The 16102-nt window shown below is 37.5% G+C and overlaps 1 protein-coding gene across 1 annotated transcript in view; it reads right to left on the reverse strand.

Moving 5' to 3' along the window:
- The window catches only part of RIMS1 (regulating synaptic membrane exocytosis 1), a 306477-nt gene that overhangs the window by 189834 nt on the left and 100541 nt on the right, over positions 1-16102 (reverse strand). The gene's annotated exons all lie outside the window — the stretch shown is intronic.

Raw genomic sequence — 16102 nt, forward strand, 5'->3', positions numbered from 1 at the left:
CCACCATCTGGAGAAGCATGCTGCCGCACAACACGCTCACCTCCTAAACACAGCTCAAAAAGACCTGAGCCAGCCTAAGGAGGGGATTCCAGAAGGACAAAACTTGGTCTTTGGTACATGTTATGTAGAACTGTAAGGCTTTTCCAGATGTTGCTTCAAATCTACATCTCCACGGATAACGTTTGAAAATCATGAGCAATTACACAGATTATGAATAGAAAGAGGCAATCTTGAGTTTAATAAATGGAAACAGTAGGTGTGTTGTCTATAGAGGTCTTGGTGATATCCTTTATCTCTGCTCTGAGCTATCTCTACCTACTTCCTTAATTAGCACTGACTCACACCATTTAACCAGTGTATTTTTAGTGACAATGCCATGTTTCTGTGGGCTTGTGTGTGTGTGTGTGTATGTGTGTGTGTGGAGAACTTGTCTGGAGTTTTAAGATGTAAATGATCTGTGTTATTTGTATGAAACACTTTTTTGGTTATGTGGATATTTTTACTTTAACATGATATTCAAGCCTAAAAATGATAATTCAACTTAACTCACAGGAATTGTGGTAAAACACACATAATTCAGTTGGACAGGAATATTATTGCTTGTAAATTGTATTTCAACCAGCTCTCACACTAAAACCAGTAACATCACATGGGTGCATTCTAGTGAGAATGCAACAACAGCAAAAGCCAAGCAACTGAATAATCTATTCTCCCTAACTACAAACACGATACATTAAACTTAATGCTTTATACAAATCAAAAGCTTGGCAGGAGGAGCAAAGGCTTTGTTTTGTTTTATTTTTCACTAACCTGCTTAAAAACCTTTGCAGTATTGAGTAAGATGAGAAAAGTAGGTCAAAGAATTAGGCAAAATACTGGAGAAACTTAATACTTTTTGCCATATAACTGGATTACACATATGAATTAACTTATCTTACACAGCTTCTCACTTATAATGCATAAAAACAACTGAAGATATTCAGGAATTGTTATAATAACCAGCTTAAAGAATGCAATTAAATAATGGAGAGGTGTGTAGGTAAATTTCTTATTACATCAAATATTCTATTAAAAAATGAAACTATGGAAACTTAATTCAGTTCTCCTCCACTAGAGTAAAACCAAAAGCCCTGGCTGCTCACTAACATGGAAAGGGAAGATAACAGCAAGCACTGCCCCTCTTCCTGTTCTTTTCCAATTCCACATTTGAACATTTCTATCTCAAACAAAGCTTAGGAAGAGTATTAACACAGTTATGTTTTTGTCCTTCTGTGTGCACCAAGAGATAGATGAACATGCTACAAACTGGGCAAAACTTAAATGAGATGAAATTAAACTTCTTTATAAATAAGTATCAGTTGTTTATAGATTTGTTAATTTCTGAATCCATGTAAGACATGTTTTACTATGAGGGCCTTGAAAACTTTATCTTGCATATCACACACAGCACTACTGAGGAAACGCTGGCATTTTATCTACAGTGAGAACGGAACTGGAGAAAACGACTGCACATTTCACAGAGCAGAAAGAATCTTACCCAGCTCACAGCAGGTCTGGTTCAATTGGCTCTTTTTTTAACCACCTTTCCTACCTTTTTGAGGAAAAAGCTGGATCTCTGTATCTCTGGCTCTTCTATAATGGTGGCAGAAAATCCCTCTCAATAGTTTTGCCATATATAGAAGTATTTTAAGTATTAAGCAAGAACTAAAATACAGTTGGTAGGTTTTGATTTGTTCCTTAACTTCCAGGCTATTGAGCACATTTTCATCAGATGAAAGGAAAATTTAAAACTATTAAATATTCCCTAATGTAGACAAGGACCTAAAGGTTAAACTAAAGACCTAATACCAGCATATGATACAATGGCTTGGCAGAGCCTTGAGGCAGACACCAATGCAATCCCCTCTAACAGAAAGAGCAACCAGACCACTGTGTAAGAGGGATATATGCATACACCCATATGATTTTTCATCATGCACCCAAACATTTATCTGGTTCTGTTGCTGAAGTGAAGGGCACTTGCAGGATTAGCTTACTCTGAGACATTGCTGCAGCACTTCACCCGTGCAGACTCTGAACAAAGAGCTGCATCCACACGAGTGGACGTGTCTGGGGAGGGTGCTGCTATTTCACACTCACAGGCATGGCACACATGAGTGATCAAAAAAGATCCCAGCATGGGAGAGTCTTTGGGCACATCCCATCTCCTGTGACTAAACCACACTCCACTGTTGCTAAAATACTGGAGAGACTGAGCAGCTTGGAGAGGGACATCAGCCTCAGGACTTTGCTGCAGCTGCAAAGGGGGTCAGCATCACCACCCACAGAGCACAAAAACCAACACACACTTTGCATGCCTGCAGGGAAAGACTTAACCCGCTCACTTTTACCATGCACATAGAACTCAACCTATGTTTAGGTTGCTGCTGTTTTTCCTCCAAGAAAACATGATGGCTTCCTCCTCCCTTTTCTTTTCAAAGGTATTTCACAAAAACCCCTGCTTCAGCTGTGCTATATATGTACCATATTTTCATTTGAACATTCATTACTTTAATTTGATGGTAAGACTTTTACTTTTTACAGTGTAAACTAGTAAAAAAAATACTGATAGGCAATTCTTCAAGGCTTTACTCACATCTTCATATACTTAGCAAAAAATTGTAAGCCTCGGAGAACACTTGTCATAAATACCTTACATAATTTTAACTTTTCAGACAGCTCACTGATATAATTAGGATGACAAACAATGAACATTGAGGCCATTTATAACATTGTCTGATCAAAAATTGTTACATAACACACAGAAATTATCATTTATGTTGTTGGATTCTTTGGACCTGGACCAAGATGTATATTTATTTTTTTATTATTTTAATTATTTAAATTACAATTGAAGGCTGTAATTTTTTAACAGACTATATTATTGCTTCTTTTGCTGCTTTAAATTCACGTATTAAATTATATTTTGCTGTTTTAAATACCTATCTAAATTATTTGTATAAATATCCTGAAGAGTAGAAAGCTTCAAAATATCGCATTTGCCTATTTATGCTCTGTCTGGACAGATTATATAAAAAATTTATTAAGATTTGTGTCTCTTTCATGTAGTTACATTTTAAATGACTTTAAATGTGGAATGAAATTATATTTTGTACTTCCTTAGGAATCCAGTAGGTGGCAATGCAGATCGTATTTTCAGTCTCCCAGTTCAACTCAAATGGCTCAGTCTCGAAATTAAACACCTGATGTAATGTTATAAAAATATTATGCCCTGTCATGGGTTCATGTTAGTAGAAAAAGTGCCGCCTTCTAAGTGACACAGCCTTAAGTAACTATCCACCAGCAGCTACCACGTCTGAAAAAAAAGCTTAGCAAAATGCAGCATTTTGTCCTCTTCACCCACACCACACAAACACATCATCACACAGAGCTCACACAAGTTTTTCCATAAGATAAGCAGGCGTTTTACCAAGCTCTGTTCTTGGCATTCTTTTTTTACGACAAATAAATAATTTAAAATGCAAACAGCAATACTGCGTATGCCCACGAAAGCAACAGCTAGAGCTAAAAACCTGTTGGTGATCCTTGAGCATCTACATTGAAGCTGTGACCTGAAAAACGTTGTTCAGCTGCTCTGTAGAGCTGGAATTTCCTCACTTGCACCAGATGCCTTGCTGGTGTGCCAGCACTGCAGCACCATCTCATGGAGGTGCTTCCAGAGGGAGCTTCGGCCTCAGCCCCACCAGCACCTCAGCTGGGAAAAGCTCTCAACTCATTCCAGCTTTTGGGAATATACTTTAAACAACAAAGTCAAGACAGGCCATTTCAGCAACTTGCTGTGGATAGTTTTGTATGAATAAAGAGAAATGAGGGGTTTATGGGGAATCTAGCATGTGTTGACAAGAAAAACAGCTCAAGTTGAATGGAGAACTCTAGATATATTTTCTGGTTACTTCATTATTCATCCCATGACATAAAAATCCATTATTAAAATCTATACCCTCTGTAGAGGTAGGACAAGTTAAGGTTGAATAGTAACAACATATCTAACTCTTCAAGCTCCCAAGTTCTTGATGTACCAATGTTACTGCGTTAGTCTATTTGAAGACCAGGATATTTTTAAATGTTTGGGGGTGTGCTGCTTTTTTAGCATGGGCAATACTTGGTTTGGTTATTTTGTAAAGATGAAATAAATGCAGGATATACTCATATTGCAAAATATTGGACTTCTTTGATTTTGGATGTTAATATTTCTATATTAATGCTGTTATTGTATTTTTTATTCAGTGTGAAATGCTGTTTTAAGAGCCAAAGGCAAGCAAGACACGGTTTCTGTAAGCTGTGAAACAGGTAGCAATATGATTAATCAACTGAACTTTAGAGGTAAAAAAGGGCCATGTTTCCGTAAAAGAAATACAAGCATTAATCAAAGGACTTCAAACGGTAGAGTTAGCAGCTTCCATATCTATATTTTCTCCTGCACATACTGACTGCTTCTGGTCCCTTTGCTTTTTTCCTACTGTCCAACTTGTCACTTTTCTGTGACTTTACTTACCACCCATTTGACCTTGCCCTAATCACATTTCCTGTAGGTCCTGTCTCTCACTCCTACATATTTTTTAATAAATATATCAAAACAGTTATTATAGACATATAGTATGTTCTATATCCTACAATAAAAACAATAAATATTCATCAAAATTTCAGTTTTACCTTGCCTGAAGCTTTCTTCATTCTCCCCTATTCACTCAACACACAACTATGGACCAACTCCATTTTCTCTCAACTTGGTGTTCCCCTGCCATCCATGACATTTTTCATCTCACCAGCAATCACCTTAATCCAGCTGGGCGTCAGCCCTTCCTTCTCCACATGCCAAGATCTCTTCTTCTCCCTCCCTGTTTTACTGGTGCAAACACAAATCTCACCATGCTTATACTCACAGGTCTGCCTCTACCTCACATTTGTCTCCTCTCCAAACTGAAGTGTTTGGCATAGATACTGACTCTGGTCAAGGGTGACCTGTATACCAAACTTCATAAATTGAAACAGAAATTTCCTTCTACCTCCAGCACAACTTAACACCCTCTCCATTCTGTTTGCACTCAAGACCAATAACCACTGTGCTAAACACTGGAGTCAGACCTACTTAGACCTTCACCTAAACTGTTGTATAAGGGGCTAATTTTGCAAATTAAAACCAAACCAAACAAAAAACAAACAAACAAACTGAAAACCACACACCCAAAAATACCCCCAAACCAAAAGAAACCAAACCAACCAACCAACCGCAAAAAAAAAAAAAAAAATCAAAAAAAACCACCAGAACAAAACACATTGAAGTTTAGCTGATTTCATATCTTTCCAGCTTAAACATTCAGCTATCACCAGCTCATCCCTCAATTCCTTTTCCTGTCGGTGCAAGCCTGTCAGTCTGATAGTCTAATCACAGTTCTGCAACAAATATAATTTAATTTATTTTACCTCTCTCTTTGTATTCCTCCGATGAATCTGCTTTTCTACTGCATAAAACATAAATGGCTTATCTTCACCTTCAAAGACTTTGACAGCCTATTTCCATCCTGCCTATGATTTCTCATTCAGGACTGAGATGCTTCTGCTCAAGTTAAACTTTCAAGCAAGAATCACAGAATGGTTTGGGTTGGAAGGACCTTAAAGATCACCTAGTTGCAAGCCCCCTGCCATGGGCTGGGACATCTTTCATGGACCAGGCTGCTCCAAGTCCCATCCAGTCTGGTCTTTGAGGACTTCCCTTTGTTGCCTCTAGTATGGGAGTAATAGGAATATCACTGTTATCACATTATCCTCCTTAAAACTCTCCTTCACCTTGATGCCTGCAAAGATCTGGACAAAAATTAGATATGTCAAAAGCATGTTAAAACTTTTACTTAACAGGCTAGACAATACAGACTCTCCTGTGTGTTTTTACTGTTCTATTATTTGCCTAACACCTACAGTGCAGGCTGCCCCAGTGACAAAGATCACCTGCATGTTACCATACAGGCAGTATGGTAACACCAACCTCCCAACATGATTCAGAAACACATGAAGATAATTTTTAAAATTCCTTTTCATCATGTTATGATTCTAGTTATTTATTTTCTGCTTTCCAGCCCTCAGACAATACTCTATACTTAGAGCGTTCCCCATGCCTATAAGGGGCAAGGCATTTTTAATGACAGTATTTTCCTATAGGTCCATGACACCAGTCCAGGAGAAGCAAAAGCGTGAAAAATTTTATTGTGAGAATCATGATAAAATTTAGATTTGGCCAAGACAAAGGTTTCACTTACAGAGTCACACAGGAACTTAGACTTGGCCTTCACCACTGGAAAGTTGTTCACATGTAGCAGATACTTCCTCCCTATATACAAGTTGTCTTAATTCCGATTCCTTTCTATGATCTATTATCAAGCACATACTACCTGGCAGCATCCTCACAAGCCTGTACAAGCTGTTGCAAAGACGTCCCACACCTTGTCTAGAAAGTGTCCCTGCTCATCACATCAGAGAAGAGACACACCAGCAAAGTGGTGTGGGCTGCAGTTTATTCCCAGGGCTCTTATCTGGTGCCTTTTCACCAGCAGGAACAGTCATTTTCAAGTTAACATTTTACTCAGGGCTGGTTTTCTGCAAGCATATAAATGAGCTCATTAAATAACTCGTATAAAATGCAATTTTTCATCTTCCTGGAAGATTTCCTAATGCAGATTATTGGAAAACTTTATTTTCATATACTTCTATTTGTGGGTGGTTTTTTAAAATAACTACAGCCCACAAGCAGACTTTTTCCTTACACAACTGAAGAACTGTGAGTCAAAAATGTGCAATATCTACAATAAGGAATTTACATTCCAGCTTCCCACAGTTCCTCTCAAATGACCGATACCCTTTCTGAGGTAAAAATGAGAAACCAGAGAACAAAGCAAACAACACATAATAGTACTAAAAAAGGCATAGCTGAGGAATTCAGAAAGAAACTGTGCATGTCTTGTATTAAGAAGCATTTACATGTTGAGATATATTTAGTACTGAAGGAATCAGTGCCTTCTGCTCAAACTCAATTGGCAAGGTGACAGTTTGACTGGAGCCAGTAGATGGGTGGTGACAACACCCCACAGTGTGTCAGTGCCTCTTCCTTTGGTCTTAACCAGTATGGCCATTCTAACACACCTCTTACCTCTGCTGGCAGCCTCACCAGTATCAGTTATCCCATGTAACCATCACAGCTCTGCTGCATTTTGCTGTGCTTAATTTCTTCACCACTCAGCTCTCCTAACACAGACAGTGCAGCAGGAGAGCAGCTGGTTGGCTCTGAGAAGTTGTCACGAATTCCAAGTGAGAAAGTTCAAAAAGTTTCATGAGATGATACAGAGCTGTTAGCAGCCTGGACTTTACCAAATGCAACACCTAAAAAGTTATAGAAATGTCACTATGTTACAGTCCTACTCTTACTACAGCATTAAAACACACATTCAGGCCAAACATTGTCTGCCTAATAAACACAGGACCTATAAGCATATTCAGCTTTTTAAAGACTCCTGAAATTACTCATGCAAAAAAAAACTGCAGAGGTAAATGGCTGTATTATTTTATTTTTCATTATTCATGTAATACTGTTGCAGAAAAAAAGAGCCATAATGACTGAGGGACAGCAAGACCCATGCAACCATATGGTCAGTCACTCCAGAAAACTCAGTGGGGTTAGATGTGACTGAAAGAAAGACAATCTGACTCCACACAGTTGCATTAATGTTTATGGATTTTAAAAAAAGCAGAACCAGAAACTGAGGAAAATTATTTGACTGCAGCAGAAGTGTGAGCTTGAGCATCTCTTGCACTTGTGACTCCATCAGGAATATGTGTCTCCTAGAAAAAAAGACTAGAAAAAAAAGCAAAATCAAAATAACATTATTTTCTACCAAGATTGTTTTAAAACTGAATTTGATTTTCTACAGACATTGCTTTAAAACTGAATTTCAGTTCCTAAAAATTTGTCAGCTTAAGTCTCCACAAGATCCACTGTAAAAAAGGCCTGAGAAATTTTCTCCTGTTTACCCACATTATCAGACTGATGCTTTAAGTTTTAGCTTTCATATTCTTCAGATTCTGTACTGCCTCACTGTGTGGCTCTGAACTTCATGTAAAGTGTTACCAAGTTCTCTTCACAGGGTAGTTAGACAAAACAATCCTTTTCCAGCCTGAGAACCAAGGACATTGCAGCTTTAGGCTCAAGAAGTGTAAACAATAGTGAATTGAAGAGAGCAATCTGGGAGGATGAGACTTCATAACCTGAAGCTGTAATTGGACAATTGACCCAAATACATAAATGGATCAAAACTTATAAAAGTGTGAAAACTTGTGATCGGTCATCCATCCTGGGTCCATCTTGGGTCAGTCTGGGGCAGAACCCCAGCCGGGCTCTTGTGCTGCCCAAGGTGTGTCCTTTGAAGGCCTTTCAATAAACACCTACTTTATTCCTTTAGCTCTGTCCAGCCTCTGTTCTAGGTAGCCACTTCAGGCAATCAAGACCACAACAAGGAGAGCATCTTCCAGAATCTCTTCAATTTACAACACTCTTATAATTTAACCCCTACTAAACTGGGAGGCAATCTCAAAATTTGTCTCTTCTCAGCTATTTCTGAAACAAAGAACTGTTCAACAATTATTTATTTTTTTTTTTATTTTCTAAATAAGTTTTTTTTATGCAAGGCTTACTTAAATTATGAAATCAGAGCTTACTTTAACATTAAGAGAAGACAGACAAAAATACTAAAGACAATTAATCATGTTAATTTGCCTTTGTACTTTCAGTGAAATGATTTCATTCTCTGTGTTTTCTTTATATAGCATAGCAGAAGAACTGTTTTAGTGTAGGTGTATGGCAGAAAACAAAGATCCCAGGGACACCCAGCCATGCCAGTACAATTTATGACATGACACGGCATATCCTTTTACGTTAATGCATTTGCAGATACAAATAATTTTCATACCCGGTTGCTTATTTAAAAGAACAAGCCCTGAACTATGTTAGACAGAGCTGCTCTTACAAAAAGTCCAAAAAGACTGCTGGAAATGCCCTTAATTTTTTTCCTTAGCAACTGACTAAGTGATGTCTTCATTTTCCTCATTTATTTAAATATTACTGATTACCAGTATATTACTGAATTTAATCCATCACTCCACTCTCTTCCCCATGTTGTATAATAGTCCACAGAACTTGTCTTGGATGAGCTGACCTATGAGCTTGAGGTGACACAACAATACTTTAATGCCACAGAGTGATCCTTTAAGTAGGAGTCTCTGAGCTCCATAGGAGATTTCTGTAGTAAAATACTATTTTGTGAGGTGGCTCTGCCAGCAACTGTCTCTTAAAATACATTAAATATATGAGTAAAGAATGATTTATTTTCTCTTCAAAAACATCAGTTTCATTTTATTATGGAGAACAAATATCATTTATTTAAGCTAAACTTCACCACAATCAAATTTCTGTGAACAGACAAAACCTAATCTGTTTTCAGACTGACGTGAAGGAGAATTAAATAGTGTTCTCTTCAATTTATTGAATTAATTTATTGAATCACCTAATATGCCACTGCAGGCACTTTTTTCTCTAAGGATGGTCGCCAGATCGCAACCAATCAGCCATAAAACTCAGAATATTAAGAAAGGAGCAGGGCAGGGAGAAGAGGATGGGGGTGGGAAGGCAGGGTGCTACAGTAGAAAAGCTCAATTAAACAATCACAGAATGAGGGGAAAAGATTAATGAAAATCTTAAGGAAAAGTTTTTAAAAGAGAGGCAGAGATTTGCACCTACACAAAAACACACACAAGTACACATATTTAGCTCTCTTGTTCTGAATACAGAACTATTAACCACTAGACATATTATTGAAGCAATACATGAGAAAGCAAGTGAAAGAGAAGCCCATTTACCCAACCAAACCAATTTAAAAAATAGTTCCTTAATGCAACCCTATCTAAATTGCAATTAGCAATGAGAGTAAGAATAGACCCTGCTACAGTCTGACAATATTGGTTTTGCTACAGTCACACAGTGGGAAAAGATGTTTAAACACCCTCTCATCTGCTGCACACAGTGCAATGCACATAAGAAAAAAAAAATCCTCAGTGCTGGAATAGATCCCATCAGTCAGCTGGTACCTGGTAAAAAGTTTGGAAAGTTGAGAGGTATGGGTCCTGGTTCAACATTAACAGGAAATTACTTAGGATCAATGCTTATCAAAACAGCATTCTGAAACAGTATTTCTCATACAGGCATTTGGAAGAAAAAAGAAATCTCAGTATTTTTGGCATCCAATGTGTTAAACAGATGATAGGTATCAGATGGCAAAACAGGGTGAGTAGCAAAAATATGACAAACCACAATGGTCTGTAAACAGAGCAAAGCTACTGAAATTCTAACTACCATATGGTGGTAACAAACAGGACACGTGCAAAACAGGAAAAGATCTCACAGTGAGGGGTGTGATAGGAGCCAGCAAGATGCAGAACTGAAAAAAAATACAATAAGACTGCAAGCGCAACAGTGATAATGTTTCAAATTAATTATATTCAGCTGAGGCTCACTGTGTACAGTATGTCTTCTACCTAAAAATAATTTAACAGCCTTGCTGAGAGCATCTCTAATTTATCATCCTGTTCACCTTCCTTTATAATTTCCATATTACAAGGAACAAAAAAGGCTCACACATCTATTTTAAATATACCATCAAAGTGCTTGAATACAAGATAATGATTAAGCTTGTCTCCAGCATTACTTAATTCTCTTCATTCTTCTGGATGCCTAAGTAAACACAAATGAAAAGCATATGGCATCTTGGTGAATTAGAAAATTAGAAAAGGAGAACATTAACTGGTTTATTTTATGCTTTAAGCATAACACATGGTAAAATTTAAAATGTCAAGGCTCTTTATGATTTATTTTAATTTCTTCTTTTAATGTACTCTCTATTTAAGTTAAATGTCTGCGGTGGTCCATCCTGAAGAGGATAGGCTGTGAAACAGCCACACTGCAGATAACAGTACTTTGAGAGGTCAGGATAGATAACCTCTAGTCAGGTGGGTGAGAAGAAAAGAATTATGGGAACAGTTATGTAAATTAACTTATTCCTTATAAGGTTATGTTCTGAACCCTGCCCTCTGATTGATTCCATATTAGGTATTGTTTCTGTTTGTCTTTGTTCATTGGTCCCCTGCCCTGAGTTAATTATGTAAGGTTGTGTTTGTCTCCTTTTGAGGTCTTCTGGAGTAGCTCCCTACAGCGTACAGCTTGTGTTTTTGTGGCACATTGATTGTCAGCGCACCTGTTATTTCACTTTATTAAACTTCGGGTTCGAGCACTCCAGTCGTACCCATCCCTGTTTTATTTACGGCCACGCTCCCGGCTGATCTGTCCCGGGCTTGCACTCCCCAGTGGCAATGAGGGCTCGTCCTCCACACAACTCAACCAATGTCCTCAAGAATACTATTTGTGAAAGAAAATCAATGGCATTTTTCTCCATATTTTTAATGCCTACTTTTTCTCCAGAATATGACTGCTCATAACTGTTTTAAGAACATTGCCTTGAGTGTGAAATTATTCCCAGTAGAAAAATGGAACCTGTTTTGTGATGAGCATCCTTGCTTCTTGATGCTCACTGAGACTGTACAAGCTAAGAAATAAACCTGTGTCATCAAAAGAATTTTCTGCAAAACTGTATCACCTGATGAAGTCGTTAAGTAGAAAGTGTAAGTCCAAAATTAGTGTAAACTATTTTTTTCTTTGATCTAAATTACCACAGCAAGACTGACAGAAAAACATGACATTCAATTTCTGGTTTTCTTCTCTTTTCCTTCCTGTATCTATCAACATTTTGATTGATTCCCAAGCCAACTATTTATGCCCAAACACTTATGAAAAGACATTCCCATAAAAAAATCTACTCCATACAGTTCAGTACTGCTAATATTTCAAAATATGGATTTTATTTCTATAATAATGCATATTGGATAAATGCCATTTGGGCAATGTAGCAGAAGGACATCAAGAGGGATGTTTCTCTAACCACGTGCTCACTCATCACATCCAGCAGACCCACTGCAGTTCTCTCCTGAGGAGTCATACTCATCATAGGCATAATTTTAAGGGAAGAAAAGCTTCTGCCAACCTATTTACCCTTTAAGTCATAGCAGAAAACCCCTAAGGCTCATTTTAAAACAATAATATCTTAAATAACAGGAGTGAGTGTCCCTTGGGAAACACTGCACCAAGTCTACTAAACTGTTTTATGATTCTGCCTGCCACTCTGAAAGTACCCATAAATTTGGCAGAGAGACATTCCTCCAAAGGTTTTCCTTGGTTAGTATTTTTCTGCTGTTCCATAGTGGTTCTCACAACAGCCCACTACACATTGTGGAGTCACAGAAATTCAGGCTCCCTGATCATTTCAGATCACCACAGAGGTCCACAGGCTGCTGAGCCATCACATGCCATAAGCTCAGACCTTCAGAAAATTTGGTTCAGTCCCACAGAAGGCTCCAAGTACAAATCTGATACTCCAGTGTAACTGTGTCCATGGACAAAGCACTGAAAATTTTTGAGTGGCCAAGAATTTGTTCCAGAGCACTTGGATCTGACCGTACCAACAGTCTTCTACTTGCTCTCTAGTAGGAATAGGTATTTCATTCCCCTTGGATAACCCTTTGCAGAGCCAAACACTGTAAAAATTTAGTTCCTGTCATAACTCAGTATTTTCTTAACCTAAAATGGACTTCCAGATGGAGCGAGATGTAAAGGAAGAGTATCAATCTTTTACATCAGGCCTTCTTATTGCTTGAGCCAACAGCCTCTAAGCAGAGTTCTTGTCATTTTGATGACACTGAGTTGCCCTTCTGCCAAATTCACAGATTTTTCACAACAACATGGAAGAGTCACAGAATGCAACCACCGTTTTGCAGTCTTGTTCTGCACCATGTTTTAAAAGGCACTCCCTCCCTTTACATGGGGTATGTAATTTAAAATCCAAAGCTGTGAGTCAAGAGTGCTCAAGTGACATTTTTATCCACTACATTGTACCGTATTCTCTAAAAGCTGAACAGAATGATGAAGAGTGGAAGCTGTATGGGTATCCAGAGTGAGATCCTTCAAAATGGATGATGATGTCTTATCAGCTCCCTCCACCCAAGTGGAACAACTAAAAATTTCTTTCTGTCAGCTCTAATCCGAACAGCCACAGCACATTTCTGAAGTAGAAGCAAAAATCTGGAGGCTTCAAGAAAATTCCTGGAGCTGGCCAACAGCAAAAATCCTGAGAGTTTTTCCATGTTTCAAAGAAAATCACCTACCAAGCCATCTGTGCATTGCACCACACTTTGGTGTGTCGCCAGGATAGCAAAGAGGTGAGCTGCACCCAGAACACTGACATCATCCAACCATGTCACTGATGTGGCCTCATATGTGCCAGCTTCACAAAAAGCAGGAAGCTAGGTACAATTTGCCAGAAAAAATTTTTATATTTAATAATGGGGCAAACAAATCTGACTTTGCTGATGAAAGAAAGGAATTTTCCTACCTGAAAACAGACAAGGAGTAGGTATCTCTGAGTAGCAGCAACTCTCACCTTTTTTTTTCTCTAAATATTTGCCAAGATTATCAAAATAATATCCTCGTGTGACCAATACTATGTGTATATTCAAAAAGTTTCCTGCTAGAATTGCACCATGTGAAATGCCATTTCTAGCACTTTAGGAAGAGGTGACTTAAGATATGGTGCACTGAAGGACAGACAGGATCTATTTTTCTGTGACGAGGACTGAGATGTATGAGATTTTTTGTGTGTACTAAATTTTCTGCCTGTGCTCACTGCCACTGCTATTGTAATTTAGTTATGTCACAGGCCATTAGAAGATCAAAATATATATGTGAGGAAGACTGCAAGAAGGCAGAGTGTTAGAAACTAAAATTATAATGTCTCTAGATAAGAAGTTTGAACCAAAAATCTACTAGGTACCCTACTTTATTTAATTTGTTAGACCTAGTCACCAGGGGGATTATTTGGTATTTGACATGGATTCGTCAGCCAAATCACTACACTGTTAGGAGCCTGGAAGGATTACTACTTTAGCCTGGAAGAGTGTGGAAGCATGGCTTCACACACTTTGTGTCATTACCTAGTTGATTACCAGGGAGTTATGATTGATAATATGTGTGACTGATGGCTGAGAAATAGTGGAGTGGTTGCAACCATTATATTGGAAATATTAACATCACCTACAACTAAATATATTAAAGACTTAAGTTTAGGTGAGTTGTCTTTACTAGATCATAAAACATCTATTAGTGCTCTCAGGAAACCTGTTCCAGTTAGGAAGATGTACAATATGAGCTCATTAAGATTCTTGCAACATGGTGACATCAAAAGCTTTAGTTCTAGCTAGTGTAATAAAAAAATGGCCCCTTCTGTCTCTTCTAGGGAAATTAAAAATCAAAATTAAAAAAAAAATTGAAAATATAAGAAAAAACTAAAACCAATAAATTATCTATGTACTGGAGTTCAGGAAGTGTATTGATGGGATCTGAAGCTGTGTAATGCATTAACTTGAAGATAAGAAGCAAGTCTTGTTCAGAGAATACTGAGAGATCAACACCTACTAGGTGGGTCTCAGTCACCATTAAAAATGCATGCCCTGCTTCCAAGGACAGTCACTTCAACTCCCATCCCTCAGTGCTTATGCTGCCTTTCACCACTAGACTAAAAAGCTTTTAGTGGTGAATAATACTGTGCATGTATGAAAGTGCTTACACTTTATAATTAAGTCACCTTTTGATCTCCTGTGTGATAAACTAAAGAGACTGAAATCTCTAAATCCTCCACTGCAAAGCAGTTTCTCCAGCATCTGAAACATTATTGTAGCTCTTAACTGAACCTTTTGTGACCTTTCAACAAGCTTTAAAAATATAATGCCCAAAGAATTGTGTCCTTCCTTTATCCTTATTCCAAATGCTGTATTACAAATGCCAAGTGTGAATGTCGAGCTTAATAGTCCAGCAGCCTCCATGGTTATCCAAGTGCCCCTTTTGAATACTGCCTCTGTGTCAGGAGTCTGATAAATTTACAGAATATTCCTAATTCCCAAAATTTAACAAAAGAAAACAGATCATCAGCCAGCCAGCGGCTTCTGAAGCCAAGTCTTCAGTCTTCCTGTGCACAAATAATTCAGGCCTATTTATTTAAAAATATTTATCAGAGGTAGTGATGTCACAAGTTTTGTTCCATTACTATCAAAGTCAGAAATGACTTCTTGTCCTCACAGGACATAAATACACTTTTTCATTTTTCCCTGTGTACAAAATAAAGGCTGTTGGTGCTGCATCATTCGTAAGGTACATATCAGTTATTCAGTTAAAATATCACATTCCCTAGAAGATATTCCATATTAAACTTGACAAGATACTGTTGAATGCAAGCAAATCAAAGTTTCAAAGTCTTACATCAGTATTTTCATCTCTGAAAAAAACCCAAAACTACTGCCCTATTTTCTTTTTTGTAGTGTCTACAAAGAATTGCAAGAAATCTTTTTTTCACATAAAATCTTTCCTATTCTCAGTATGCACATTTGAAATTTTTTAAAGTATAAAAATTAACTTTCAATTGTATGATGCACAGGATTTACAGATGAAGAGTTCTACCTAAGTACTTAATGAAAATTAAAAATGCAAAATGCAAAATGAAAAGCGGAAATAATTTCTTATGAAAAACAAAACAACATAATTTTCTCGGCCAGTCAGGTGTATGCTTTTACTGTGATCATTTGTACAACTGAAAAATTTTCAAAGACAGAAAAAATAGCTTCTTTTCATGGAAAAAAAAATCAACTGTCCCTCCTTAAGAAAGAAGTCTCACTCTTCTAATATAATTATTCTACCCCCCTCCTGTCAAAAATGCTAGATAATGTGAATCACAGTAGAATTTAAACAATTAAGCCTTATCTTATTTTCACAAAAAAAATACATCTATTGCTTGCAGCAAAATGCTTCACTGTGTTCTCTCCTTATTTTCTTCTACTAATGTTCCTT

The sequence above is a fragment of the Ammospiza nelsoni genome, chromosome 3 (assembly GCF_027579445.1).
Source record: "Ammospiza nelsoni isolate bAmmNel1 chromosome 3, bAmmNel1.pri, whole genome shotgun sequence".
Taxonomy (NCBI): Eukaryota; Metazoa; Chordata; class Aves; order Passeriformes; family Passerellidae; genus Ammospiza; species Ammospiza nelsoni.